Raw genomic sequence first — 13,402 nt, 5'->3', positions numbered from 1 at the left:
AAAATTTAGCTTCCAAACTACATTATGTAAAAAACGGTTTTAATTGTTCTCGTTTGATTTCTTGGTGTCCTTCCTCCCTTTGGTGCAGGTAGTTTTGAGCTGGAGGACCCCATTAATTAAAAAACAAATAAAAGTGTCAAAGGTGAAACATCTCTGGGAACGGGTGTCATGAGTTATGCACAAATGATAATGCCTGTATCAGAATGAATATAATTTTGCAACTGGCGGATTCAGGACCTGTTATTAACTCTGAAGTATTAAAGCAGTACCTTAGACATTATAATGCCGAATATTGCATTAATATTTAGATACCACAAAAGTTGAGGACCTAAACACAAATGGAACTACATTCTAGCTATTTTGGAAATATCAATGGTCCGTGTGCGCATCCACAAGAGCCCAAAATGTTGCCAGTGCACATAATAAGTCCTACATGACACTTTGGGATTGATCACTCTTTTCAACAAAACCTTTATATTTCTCAGTTGGAATCGTTAATTCGATTAAAAATTCACTTCAACTGAAGCAAGATAGTTCCAACTATTATCTCGCCGGCAGAATGTCTTCAAAGATGAGGGTTTTCTTTCTAGAATAATCACTGGCACTGAGGGCGTGGGCCATTGTTTACTTCGCATGCAGGGAAGAAAACAGTGCTTCTGTCCAACTCTCTCTTTTTTTTACTCCAAAGTCTTAATGGCTGACCGAGGTGATCACAGCTTGACAACGAAACACGTTTCTCACTTGAACGCCCCCTGTGGCCGATGAAATTTGACAATTTAATGAAGAATCGCCCGTGTTCGTTAAGTCGACGGTTTTCCGGGTACATATGAGATTGGAAAATCGAAGGGCACCGTGCACACCTGACCTAATCTCGTCAAGGAGAAATGACGCGTTTTGCACCCCTTCTTCCAATATCGGGAAAGAAAAAAGAAGCGGAAAGTAGGTCATCGTTCTAGCAGAGCCGTAAGGAAAAGAGAGGAGATCGCAGTGAAATGTGATGAGATAATCGACATGAGTGCTCGGCCGTCCACCATGGAAAACGGAAGACAGCTCAACAAGCTAGGCAGGAAAGATCTCCTCCTTTGGCCCGTCAGAATGGTATTCTTATGTCATTGGCCATGGAATTGGATGTATTTCGAACTTTGGGGGGTTTCGGTCATGCAGAAGTTTTGGTTGGTGGCGATATCGTGTGTCATTCAACGATGATGCGTCAATACGCCATTTGCATGTCACGAAAGCAAGTCATGTACTCCGTTGCGTTCCTGTCTCGGTGACATGGAATTCCTGCCGTCGCCCGTTAACGAGTAAAGTTACGTCTGGAGTAACTACAGTTATCAACTTAGCAATACAGTCTACCCCAATATAAATCTATTTTGTTAATTTCGTTATACGGTTATCTTTTCCCATACACGTTACTTTACCGATGTCATTCTTTAAAAAAAGAAAGGATATTGCCTCTTCCAAGTGGAGTGCGTCGCAACTGGAGAATCGAATACATAATCCTCTGGGCTAAATGAGGCATGGCGGATCGATCGAACAAGTACGTGAAAAGATCAAGGGTCAGAGTGGAAAATAGCAATGTGCAAGCGTGACCCCCCCCCAAAAAGCGCCAGACGACGGGCGAATGACAATCACTACCTGACCTCCAGCTCGTTGTGGCCCGCTTTTTAATTAATTAGTAAAAGCAGGCAGGTCAAATGGCGTGGTTTATGGGTATTCGCCCTGGGAAAGTCTCTGTTTACTGTGCGAACGTCTATTCCAATTCTCTAGCTGCATTCAAATTGGTTGTCTAGAGCTAGGTCTAGGTCTTCGCTCCATTGGAAAAACGCAAAGGCGTGCTGAAAGGAGACGCAGGCATATAGCTCCGACAGCCCGTTTCGGATACGGCCTATGAGTGCTTAACTAATCGCATTGAGCCGGACCAATCAGCGAGCGCCAGATCTACTGAGCAGCGCCTTAATTGGTCAGCCCACACGTCACTGAAAAACATGGCTTTGACACTCAACATATGGGTGTAAACAAAATGAAGATATTCGGTGTCAGTTTTTTCCCGTGGCATAGACAACACAACACAACACAATTAATGTGAACAAAATACCCCATCAACTTGTTTCAAAATGGAGCAGTTTATTATCACGTAAACAAACGCGAAGACACAGCGAGAGAGACTGATATCAAAAAGTTATTTTTACCGGAACAGTAAATTTGTTCACTTCCACAAGGTACACGCCAGAGGAACATGCCTGTGTTTGTGTTGCTGAAATAACTGGCAGAGAGACTTAATTACCTCCTACTTTTGAGTGTGGATTGGCCAACATCGTTTCAAAATTTACAAGGCTCGCGTGACGGTCGTTAGTCAATCTGAGTGTAATAGCTGACAGGTCGGTACTTGTAAATGAGTTACCTATGAAATTCACCGTAGAAAACTGATGGCAGGCACGACACGAAACGTCACGGTGTAATTTTAAATGCAGTTTTTGAAAGTACTCCTTAGTGTCCCATCTTCTGCTACTTTAAGTGCATTTGGTACCTTTTTTGATTTATGCTAATTTCCATAATTATACAAAAAAAGTTTGATGTCATCTAAGGCACAAACCTTAGTGTTGCAGCTATTTTTGCACTGAACTTTGCCAGACTGTACGACATTTTGCTACCTTATCTGTTGACACGTTATTCTATTACAGAACACCATTCAATTAATTTGTCAATAAACCAAATTTCGGGTTCACAGTCTTCTTGTAATGACGTCATAGCAACAGGATCTTCATTTTGTCAAAAAGTGAAATTCTAATGAGAATAACAGAAACAGATGTCAGATAGTCGTCCTTAACACTTGAGAGAAATTGAAATCTCCGAAAGCTTGTTCCCAAGGAAAATTTGTTTCGTGAACCCTTTAAACTTAAAATAAAACCGAGGGCGTATCCGCTGACAAAGAACATGCATAACGTTTTGAGTCTCAAGCTCACAGAGCGGACTGGCGTCTTTGCTGCATTTGTGATAGGATTGTCCTTAATCCTCGCATAATTGATTCCTATTTATTACATGAATCCCAACAAGGAGGCAAGTCAACATCTCTGGCGACAAGAACAGCCCGACATCAATCTGATCTTTTTTCGTTGGTTATAACAGGGAATATAAGCATTTAGAACAAAACCTACAGTAACTACTAAGAACCCCATTAATTAAAAGGGAAAAAGTTAATGAAATGAGGGGGTAATAACAGCATTGTGTATTTACTGAACAAAAAAGGAAATCCATGAAGAATAAAAGCTACAATAATAATAAGTATATGGTTAACCAGTGATATGTTCAATTCAAATAAGATGTGGATAAAGAGTTTGATTTTACATTGCGATAGGGTTGAAATTTCCCCAACAAGGAGGTCTTTGCACAAATTTAGGCATTCAAACAATTTCTTTTTGAAGCGATGCAAGGCTGTTTGTTCTGAGTGCACTGCAGTAGAAGCGTAGACAAAAACACCTGATGATAATCACCTGTGATCATTTCATCAATATCGTCGATCTTTTTTTTTTTTGAATTTGACCATGGGCGCGAATATTTGCTTTGCTCGACTAGTCAAGTACGAACCGTCTGCCCGTGCGGTGCAGACGAAGGCCGTGCCTACATTTTGCTCAATTTCATCATGAGGGACAGCTAATTCAACAGAGACAATAATATTGGGCGGCGATGAGAGGGGGCAGGCAGGTCGCGTCCACACACAGAGATTGAGAGAATTCTAAGCCCGGCGGGCGTCGGCGGGCTTCAAGATCTGTGAAGTTGATGCCGGGGATCAGGCGAACGGCTTACGCTATGTAGCCATGCACGCACCGCGTGACGTGCGGTGCATTTTGCGGCGCGTTATGACCGATGCATCCACAGTCCACTCAATAAAACCTAATCACATACTTGCTGGGGGCACTGAGGCGAGACTCGCTTTTAAAACACCGTTTGTCTTTTTTTAAAGTGAAATATTCATCATTTTGCAGTGTGCGTACGTGACATTTGATGCCCCTGTTCGTTGCAGCTGTTGAGGTGGGCACCCTTAATAATGCATGGACATTACATATGCACAGACGAGCAACCTGCAGGTATTTCTAGGTCTATGGTCTACCAAATGCTTTCCTGGACGTTCGCTCGAATATGCGATCCTACAATACATGAATGTCCTTTGCAAAGTCCAGTGTTAGCCTCAAGCGACATCTTCGTGAATCTCATTAAAGCCCATGAAGGACGTACCATTTGCACAGTGGCTGCGATTAATGGCGTTATAGAGTTGGTACTTAAGAATAACAACAGACGTTTTAATTTGATGACATTGAATTACTACATTTGCGATTGGAAATTGTCGTCTTCAAGGATGAATTGCCTTGTAAAACGAAGTAAAATAGGAGGGATGATTTTTATGAAGTCAAGTGACACAAAATCAAACTATGGGTCAGGACTCCATAGCTTGATTTCTATAAAATGGACTGGTTTTTGCACACAAACATTTGTGAACGGTGTGCGATTGGACGTTGAAAAGGTATTACTCCTCTGTTAAAAGTTGACTGTTTGACCGTGTACATTTAAAAGCTTGAAACCAGTATCAGATGATAATATTTTTGAACACATTACACCAGACTGCACTGTAAAAGTCTCGTTAATGTTTGGAAACCTCCTATCCCGACGGTTAGTGGGAAGCTAAACTAACTTTCAGGAAGAACTTTCTCTGAGTCCGTGGCTAACTGATATCAACTTGTTGACGCCTTTTTAGTGAAGATTCTGTGACAATAATTTTAGTGTTTATTTTTTGTTTATTTGTTTATTTTGATCAACTAGGTTAAATTCACTTAGACCGAAAGCATACGCTGGTCTTCAGGCCGGATTTAATTTAATCAAGCATGCACGAAGCACACGCTGAAACAGAAAGAAATTTGTCAAGGGCAGTGGAGAGTCAAACTGGGCTCTTTGGGATGCGTATTACCCTAATTCAGCGAGAGGACCATGGGTATGAGGGATACGCCATACGTTGGATAATATGTAAAAGGTGGTTTTCTTAGACGCACATTTAGTGCAACTGGGAATGGAATCAAAGTTTTGCTCATGAATATGGAAATTCACATAAGCGTCTAAAAACCAAAAAAGGCACCCAAGTACCTTTTGGTGTTACAAAAATGGGAAATAAGTTGAATTGAAGCACAACGATGCATTTTCGAGGGTTGTGGCAATAAATCAATCGCATTTTGTATATTATTTTTAAGATTACAATTTGAGGGCAAGGGTTGAATTTGGACGCTAGGCCCTGGTTGACAGTAGGCCTAAACTTCGCCAATCGGTTGTCCAATGCTGATGGAAATGCTTGGGTGGCAAACCAGGCCACTAATACGTCAAACCAAAGTTATTCTTGTTTACATAGCCTGTCTTCAAGTAACGCCAATGTGCTCCAAACTGCTCCACAGTCATTAAAGTTTTACGTCGTGGATCTGTTTGTGTTAACTTCAACGTCTCCCTCGGGCTCAAAATTCTGAATTCGCCACTATAATGACTTGAATTGCGTACATGCAACATGCATGCGATTTGGCGTAGAGTTCACACATCTAATTAAATCCAAGTGTTATACGAAATGAGGCGCGAACGCATATGATTTTTCCGCGATGAAAATGCGATAAGCTGTGTACAGAGGCGGATCCAATGAACCAGGCTACGGAGCCTTGACCCCTCTGTCTCTTTGTCATTCTGTCTTGTAATGAACCTAGCTCTGCCGCTGCATATGTTTGCGCATGTTGATTCTGACCTACGAATGCTTGAAGAGCTCAACGATACGTGAGGTATGTCAGCAGGTCAAATTCTTCTCGGTCTCCCCTCTCTGAGAAGACCGCTAGATTTCTGTAGGATAAATTAATATCTTGCCGAATTATTGCAAGTTCCTTGTGCACACGACATCTCAAAGCTGTGTGCATAGCAGGACTATTATTTTTATTGGCACATGATACATGCGTGGTGCACAAAAACTTGAAACCTTCCACATCAGATATCAGTATAAAGGCTTTGCGTGGTAGCCATTTTGCAGGGCAGTATTTTTGTTCCATACAGATTAGGGCCTATAGCACGGTCCTCGTTTCAGATGTCGACTGGATTTCTCATTGATCATAAATTCCCCAGTCAATAATTAAACGATGGACACATTTAAACTGAGCCATACCTATTTCGACTGATTTCCAGTTGCACCTAGCTCGCTGACACTAAATGCGCAGACAAGCTTAAGTTGGCCGTTTTCCAATTACGGCTACACTTTTTAAAGAGTGCATACAAAATTACATCACGATATTACGAACCGTCACTCCGATAACAATCTTATCCTTTAGATTTCAGCTTGTACCCTCAAGCCGATTAAAAATATACATCCTCGTTTTCTTTATGCATAGCCCCACGACCGGTAATTAATCTTCGAATGGGCACCCTACGTCCAACGTCATGTATAAAAACAAATAAATCGCACCCAGACGAAAACAACCAGGAATATGGACAGGGTAAACAAGGGTCCCGGCACGGTGACTCGTCAGTGACGTCACTCTTCCTTTCAAACCATATCGGTTCTCCCTCTTGACTCGTTCGTGGGTTCTGCCCCGCATAACAGCCCAGGGAACGACGTGCGCCATCTATCTGTCCCGAGAAAGTAAGGGGAGCAAGGATAGTCTGAAACCCAGACGTCCGGCGGTTTTCCACTTACGCGTTCCTGTGTCCAGATTGAAAAACCGGCCCCAGTTTGTCTGGCCGGCAAATCGAGTTAAGTCAACAAGGTCAAGTAGGACGGACCGACTTGTTCTTTGCATAAAGTTTCAAGCCTGCTCAACCGGGATAAAATACAACCACCACGCTGCACATTCTAGGCCGCTGCAACTGCGCGAATTGTGCCCCATCGACATTTGCCGCAGTTAAAGGTTACGGAGTCGGTCCGCCAGAGCGATTTCTTCAACCGCGTACGAAAATTTCGCGATGCGTATAGGCCAAAATTAGTTTGGCGGCAGACCAATCGGATCATGAGATGGCCGTTCGCTCACGAGAGTACCTTCTAAAGACGGAAGTGTTGGCAATAAAAAAAAGTAATGTTAAGGAGCGGCTGGCTGCGTCCGAAATTCTTACCTGAGCCCGGCAGTAACGCACGCGTCTATGGCAAATGGACGCTGCTGCGGACGTGCGTGTGCAATATTAAGCCTGGTTTCCATATCGACATACGAAGCACAGACAGCAACGCAATCAAGACACACACCTGCAACGCGGACATATGGACACATGTCAGACGGCAGTATCGCCGACAATCTAGACGTACGCAAACCAGCCCCAGAAGGATCGGCGTATTGACGTCTTGCGTGCCGTCGGCGTTTGTTACAATCATATGGAAACCAGACCTGCATGTAACTGACAGCCGTTTAGTTACGACTATAATATGACCCATAGACAGCCTTTTTACGTTACTTTTCACACACATCTACCGCCCTACGCGGTACTGCCCTCGAAGTGTACGGTTACCTTTCGATAGTCAGGAGGTTCATAAGGCCAAAGGTGGAGTAGCCCGATGGCTTATTAGTCGGACTTTAAAAGTGTTATTTTGGAAGTAAAAGTCAAGTGACACTATTGCCCCTTGGGTTCTCGGGTTTTTGAACTTCTGGACTTTCGAACATTTGAACAAAATAAATCATGACTATTGCACCTTCAGATTATACAACCTTCTAATTAAACGAACCTTTCCGCTATTGAACCATTGGACCATCGAACGGATCTATAGCGTGCATAGTATATAGCGTGTACAGTCATCGCAGTTACCAATTTAAAGGGCAGGTTAAACAGATTTTACAGAAAACCGTTAACCGCCGGTACAGTTTCGGAAATTGTCCGCACCCTTTGCTGCCAGGTAATTTCCAGTAAATTTCCACAGAATAAATCTCACAGTATACCAACCAAGACGTCCTGGTGCAATATTGGGCTGCTCTCGTGTTCACCTTAGATCTGCGAAAATAATTCGCTGATACAGTTGTATTGATGAAATGTATCAGTGAGATGGCTCTCAGCGCTCCGATGAAGAGGATATCAATGACTACAGATGCCTTACGGATCATGACGAGTCCTGAGCTTCAGATGGGCTTAGTGACCCGGTGACGCCAAATAGGCGGTCGCGGTGGTACCTTGCCGTTTCTATCGTCGATCTGAAAATGTGAGGCTTAGGACTGTACTGAAGAAAAACGTCACTCCGTCTTTTAGCTGTCAGCCGGTGGAATATGAGCTGAACGCCACGGGCTTTGTCGCAGTAATACAAACTTTTTTGTGGGTTACGTTGATTGCATGACGTTTTTCCGTTATGCAGTTGACGGCATGAAGTGGCACTTGTAATATTTGGCCTGAAATGTGTCATCTTTACAAAATGACGGACTTCAAAATGGTTGGAATTCTGCCTGACCTCTTCACTCCTTTCTATATGGGTGGATCCAGAACTGTTTTTTTTTCGAGGAGGGACCCCCCAAAATCACCCCTCTCTCAATATTACATTTATTTTACATTTCATTTCAAATTTATTTCATTTTTCGGGATGCATCCAAATTACAGCCAAGAAAGTTACGTATATGCAAATACAGACATTACAAAGGGACAAAATCAATAAACAAAAAACAATACACAATATCCACTTAGCTGCCGATGGATTGCCTAAAAGAAACAAGTTTCTGTCGAGAGGCAAACAATTCTTCCAAAAACTAAAAATAACTGTCCCTCCCCCCTGTCAAACTGTATAATTAACGTAATAGACATAAACGATGCCTGCGAATGCACTGTTCCCTAACTTTCTTTAATTGCGTAAAGTCTAATGTGAAAGTCGTGCGGGTACCTGTGAGTACAAGTTCACGCCATATGGTCTGATTTAATACGGCGATCCCTGCATTATCTTATACGCTGCAGTACGGGAACGAGTCTGTTCCCGAGTTTAGGGTCATTCAAGTGTAACTCAAGTGCACATGCGCATTGTTAAAAAGCAATTGACTACTGGTCGAATCATATAGTTCGCGCCTGAACTTGCCAAAAGGTTGCTGTCGAACTTCCCGAAGCTCTTCTGTCTCGTGCGCGTGCTAGCGGCAGAATGAGATGTCTCAAAGTGAGTATGGTATGCGGATATATCATCCTGTCATGTGATTGTTCTGGGCCAATGAGCAGACAGAATCCAAGACAGAGGGGTATGACAAAGTTAGTAAGCGAGTTCCTGTGACTCAAATTAAAAAAAAAGGAAATACCTGGCATGCCAAGTTTCTTGAATGCCGAACCCTTAAATTTATTTTGGTGTAGCTGCAATGAATTTTTATTATAGACATAATTTGTCTGCAGCTTTGTACGCTTCTCCAATGTCTGAAAATTCTTAGGCATTCCTGTTTGGTTAAATGCATTGAAAAGTGCACTTTTTAAACATTAAAAGTTATTCATACTCTCCAGGACAACTGAGGGCGCCGCTGCTGTGATGTCATCTAGGGAAGGCAGAGTTCATTGCATAGGTTTTCTGTTCAAACTGTGAACCCAAAAACCCAGAAAGAGATAGATGGTTCCATAATGCTACATAACCAACAGTGAATCAGCAAAGAAGAGAAAATGTAGTCCAACATAATCTACACAAATGCAGGACTTTTGTGTACAAACCCATGTAACACCGAGGTTTTCTTCCAGGGATGACATCTGAGTATTGCTCATGAATACGGAAATAAGGCAGTAAAGTACCCTTTGGAACAGTGAAAAAAAACAGTTGAAAATAAGGTTTACTGAGACACTAAGGTACATTTTGAAGGTTTTGAAAACAAACTGACTACATCTACCCTTTAAGGGAAACCTAACTCTGTACATTAACACCAGACTCCGATGTTTACGACTGGCGTTGCCAACGCCAAAGAGATACCAGACCAACTAGAGCAAAAGTTGTTAGCTCTAGCCTTGCCTTAAATCACATGACATAGCAACAAGGTTGTTTGGCTGCATGGGGGGGATTCAGATGGGATGTAATAAAAAAAAAATTAAAGTCAAGGATTCGAGACTTCGTTGGTTTTACACTCAAAATACCTGAGTTGTCCATTTGTCCTGATCAGCAACAGTTGAGACATATTCCCTGATGGGCTCGATTGACTTATACAACAACCAGCGCATTTTAAACGGTATGTATTCGCGGCATCAATTGGAGACAAATCGATTGCAGGTGGTTTCGTTTTTTGTACCAAGATTAAGTGAGATATTTCTCCATTTACTTGATCTTCCGTGAACAACCTGATCCCTTGCAGATACCAAAAGCCTGATAATCGTGCAGCTCGGTCACAAAACAAGGCCTTATTGGTAATAAAGTACTATACTTATAATGATACAAACTACGTTTTGTTTTTTTTAATTTCCGGTTGTATATAATTTGCTCTGAACAAAAAAGGACCTGTCCACGTTATATTCTGAAGGAAGACAATTATTACTGTGGCCTTTGGATAAAGTAAGAAGGGACCCGCGGTAGATGCTGATGAAAGATATACCAGACCAATGCTTCAGATTGATATACCAAGTGCCCAAGAAAGAGAAAAATATGAACATCTCCCTAGAGTAGTACACAGGCGGCCATCGATTTGGGGCTTCGGCGTGCCGCCAGGGGCGGCTCGAGCCCAGCGGTGAACCGTCTGTCGTCATTCGAGGAGACAAAAGCGGAGCGGACGACGTTGTGGGCCACTCTCCGCTGCTGCGGCGGCGGAAACAACAGCGCAGGATACCGGGGCCATCAATACGTGAAAAGAGGTGCTCGGAGGGAAATCGAAGCCTCAATTTCCTGCCTGATGAAGAGCGTGCTGGATACTCGTTGTTTGGCGGACGCCCATCAACGTCGTTGTTGTTCTGTCGTATACAGACACGCTCTGCATTAGGCTGCCTTTAAAAATAGCACCATGGATATGCGTAGCTAAACTTTTCGGGTTACTTTATGCTACAGAAATCATAAAATTTGATACATCTGAAGAGACGTCTGTCGTGTTGTAAATAATCTGTGTGCAAAGTCGACGTATTTCCTTGGGCTTACCTTAAAACCCGGGGGGAAACCAAGCAAAGGTAAGCTTTATGTCTCCCTGGACGGATGGTATTTGTGCCTTTCTTGTTTTTGACAAACACGCTGTCGACCAAACACGAGCGAATAACGCGCCAAAACACGCGGTTGCACTTTTCGGCCTTTCCCCGAAGGACCGTCGTATCGTGATTTTTTCGTTTTGTCTCCATCCCTTTTGCAAAACCCCGGTGTTATTCAGGAATTGGAATCCAGTCCTACGCGTCACATTAGGGACATGTTGACTCGCTTCGTGATTGCCCATGAGGACGGGGCCGGACAGCCAACGTATTCAGCGGCACAGACTTTAAACGTTCCGCCACCGGTGCCATCAAAGAATCGACTGTAATTTTTGTGTTGATAAATTCACGATCACGGCTGGTGCGCGGCGCACGGGCGTTAAGCCCAGCGTTTCCTGTTGCTAGGGAGAACCATAATTTTGCAAAGAGTACCCCAGACCGGCGGCGTGGTAAAACGCTCCGGCCTCGTGCTGTTAAGAAACAAACAGTCTTGTGTTTCACTAGTGCACGATGGGGTTAACATACAAAAGGGTCACCGGGTAAGTTCTTTGCAAAGAGGATTTATATGTATATCGAGCTTGACATTAGCGTGTTATACTGTTTCTTTTAGCTACAATAAGGATAACAATTAACTGTTGAAATGGTGTTCTATGAAATCCTGACTGTAAGGTACGGATTCATCGAGCCTACTGCGCATTACTAAAGTATACAGAACATTGGCAACTAGGCAGACGGAAGGCTGTGAGTCCACACGAAAAAAAGACGAAGAGCACTAAATAACAATGGGGTGTTTTAAAATCTGTAGTCTACTGCTTGCAACAGCATGAGTAATAATATTTTTTTAAAAATGGACTAAAACATGAACCAGGCTGCCTTTCCAACCTTTGCAGCAAAGTGATCACTGGGCCATCTCCACCATTATCACAATGCGATGACACATGCAGCTGTCTCGGGGCATTATTTAAAATTCATAAAGCGCAGGTGCGCGGCGTGTGAGGATGGTTCTCTTCAGCTGCAACCTCCATCCCAGGGGTATCATTCCGAGGAACGGGTCTGATAAAAGTAGACATTCTTCCGTCAACGCAAAAGGGCTCTGTAGGCCTATTCGTTGCATTCCGAACAGTGCTCGAGATAGCTTTCAAGAGGTTTGATGTTCGATGTAGTTTTGCTTAATATTGCAAAGGTTGGAAGTCTCTTAAACAAGGCTTCTTAAACGAGGACTTAGAAACACTGAAACGTTTCGACTCCCTGGTAGATAACATTTACAATGTTACACAAAATTATAGGGTACACCTGAAGTTGATTCCTTTTCTATCTTCCAGATTTAGTTAAACGAAAATATACAATGTCGCGTAACTATCCAAGTTCAAGGTCAAGTTGACTAGCTGTCTTGGCCTGGTCACAGCAAGGCAAACAGTCCCTCATACGACTACCCACTGCCATTAATCAATGACGTTTTCTCAGCAAAGTGACTGAATTTGTTAAGATAGTACAAGGTGTATTGTGTGGTATATATGTCAAAAGCTATTAAGCAGGCCTGCAAACCTCGACAGCACGCGTTGAAGTTAGGGTAATTTCACTAAAATAAAAGAAACATTAACACCACAAATTTAATTTGGGAATTAAATATCAATTTAAAACTAATCTGACCAAGAGGGGAAAAATGAAATTGGAAACGTGCTACCCAGGATTTGAAACACCGACGTCCTCAAATTCGATCTGTTTACCTTACCCACTAATCAACACTAATCGGATTGTAAAGAAATCCCGCAGTCTATTATAATGTATTACCGGCACGCTCCCTACCGTGACAGTATGCTGTAGAAGCCTCGCTTGTTAATCAGGATGAGTGGTCAGATCGCGAGAAAAAAGTACAAAATGGTTGCAAAGGGGCTCAAACTGGAGTCGAAGTCCTAAAGTTTTGTAGTACGTCTCATCGCCCTGTTATCGTTTGCGCCTTGCAAATCTTTGACAGCAAACATCCTCCAAACTGAACATTACTTTGTGGTCACGGCTCAATTTAATTTCACTTTTGCTGTTTTTCATTTCATTTTATCCAGCCGTGCTGACGTGAGCAGCCGTAGCGGTGCACAGCGACCCTACTTTTTTTCGGCGAGACTGACATCAAGCGCGACGAAGAGGCTCTTGAGATATGTATGACGTCTTTGTGCAAACGATATAGTCTTAATGGCGGTTCACACTTCAGGCAAACGAGAAGGCTAAGCGAATTTTGACGCCTCGAAAAGTTTGCACCGATGTTTGCTTGAGTTGCAATGTGTTCGAAATTTTGCCAACTTGCAACGCGAAT

This window comes from Acanthaster planci, linkage group LG04 (genome assembly GCF_054643075.1).
Source record: "Acanthaster planci isolate LZ-2023a linkage group LG04, COTS_SCS, whole genome shotgun sequence".
Lineage (NCBI taxonomy): Eukaryota > Metazoa > Echinodermata > Asteroidea > Valvatida > Acanthasteridae > Acanthaster > Acanthaster planci.
This window is presented reverse-complemented; position numbering follows the sequence as displayed.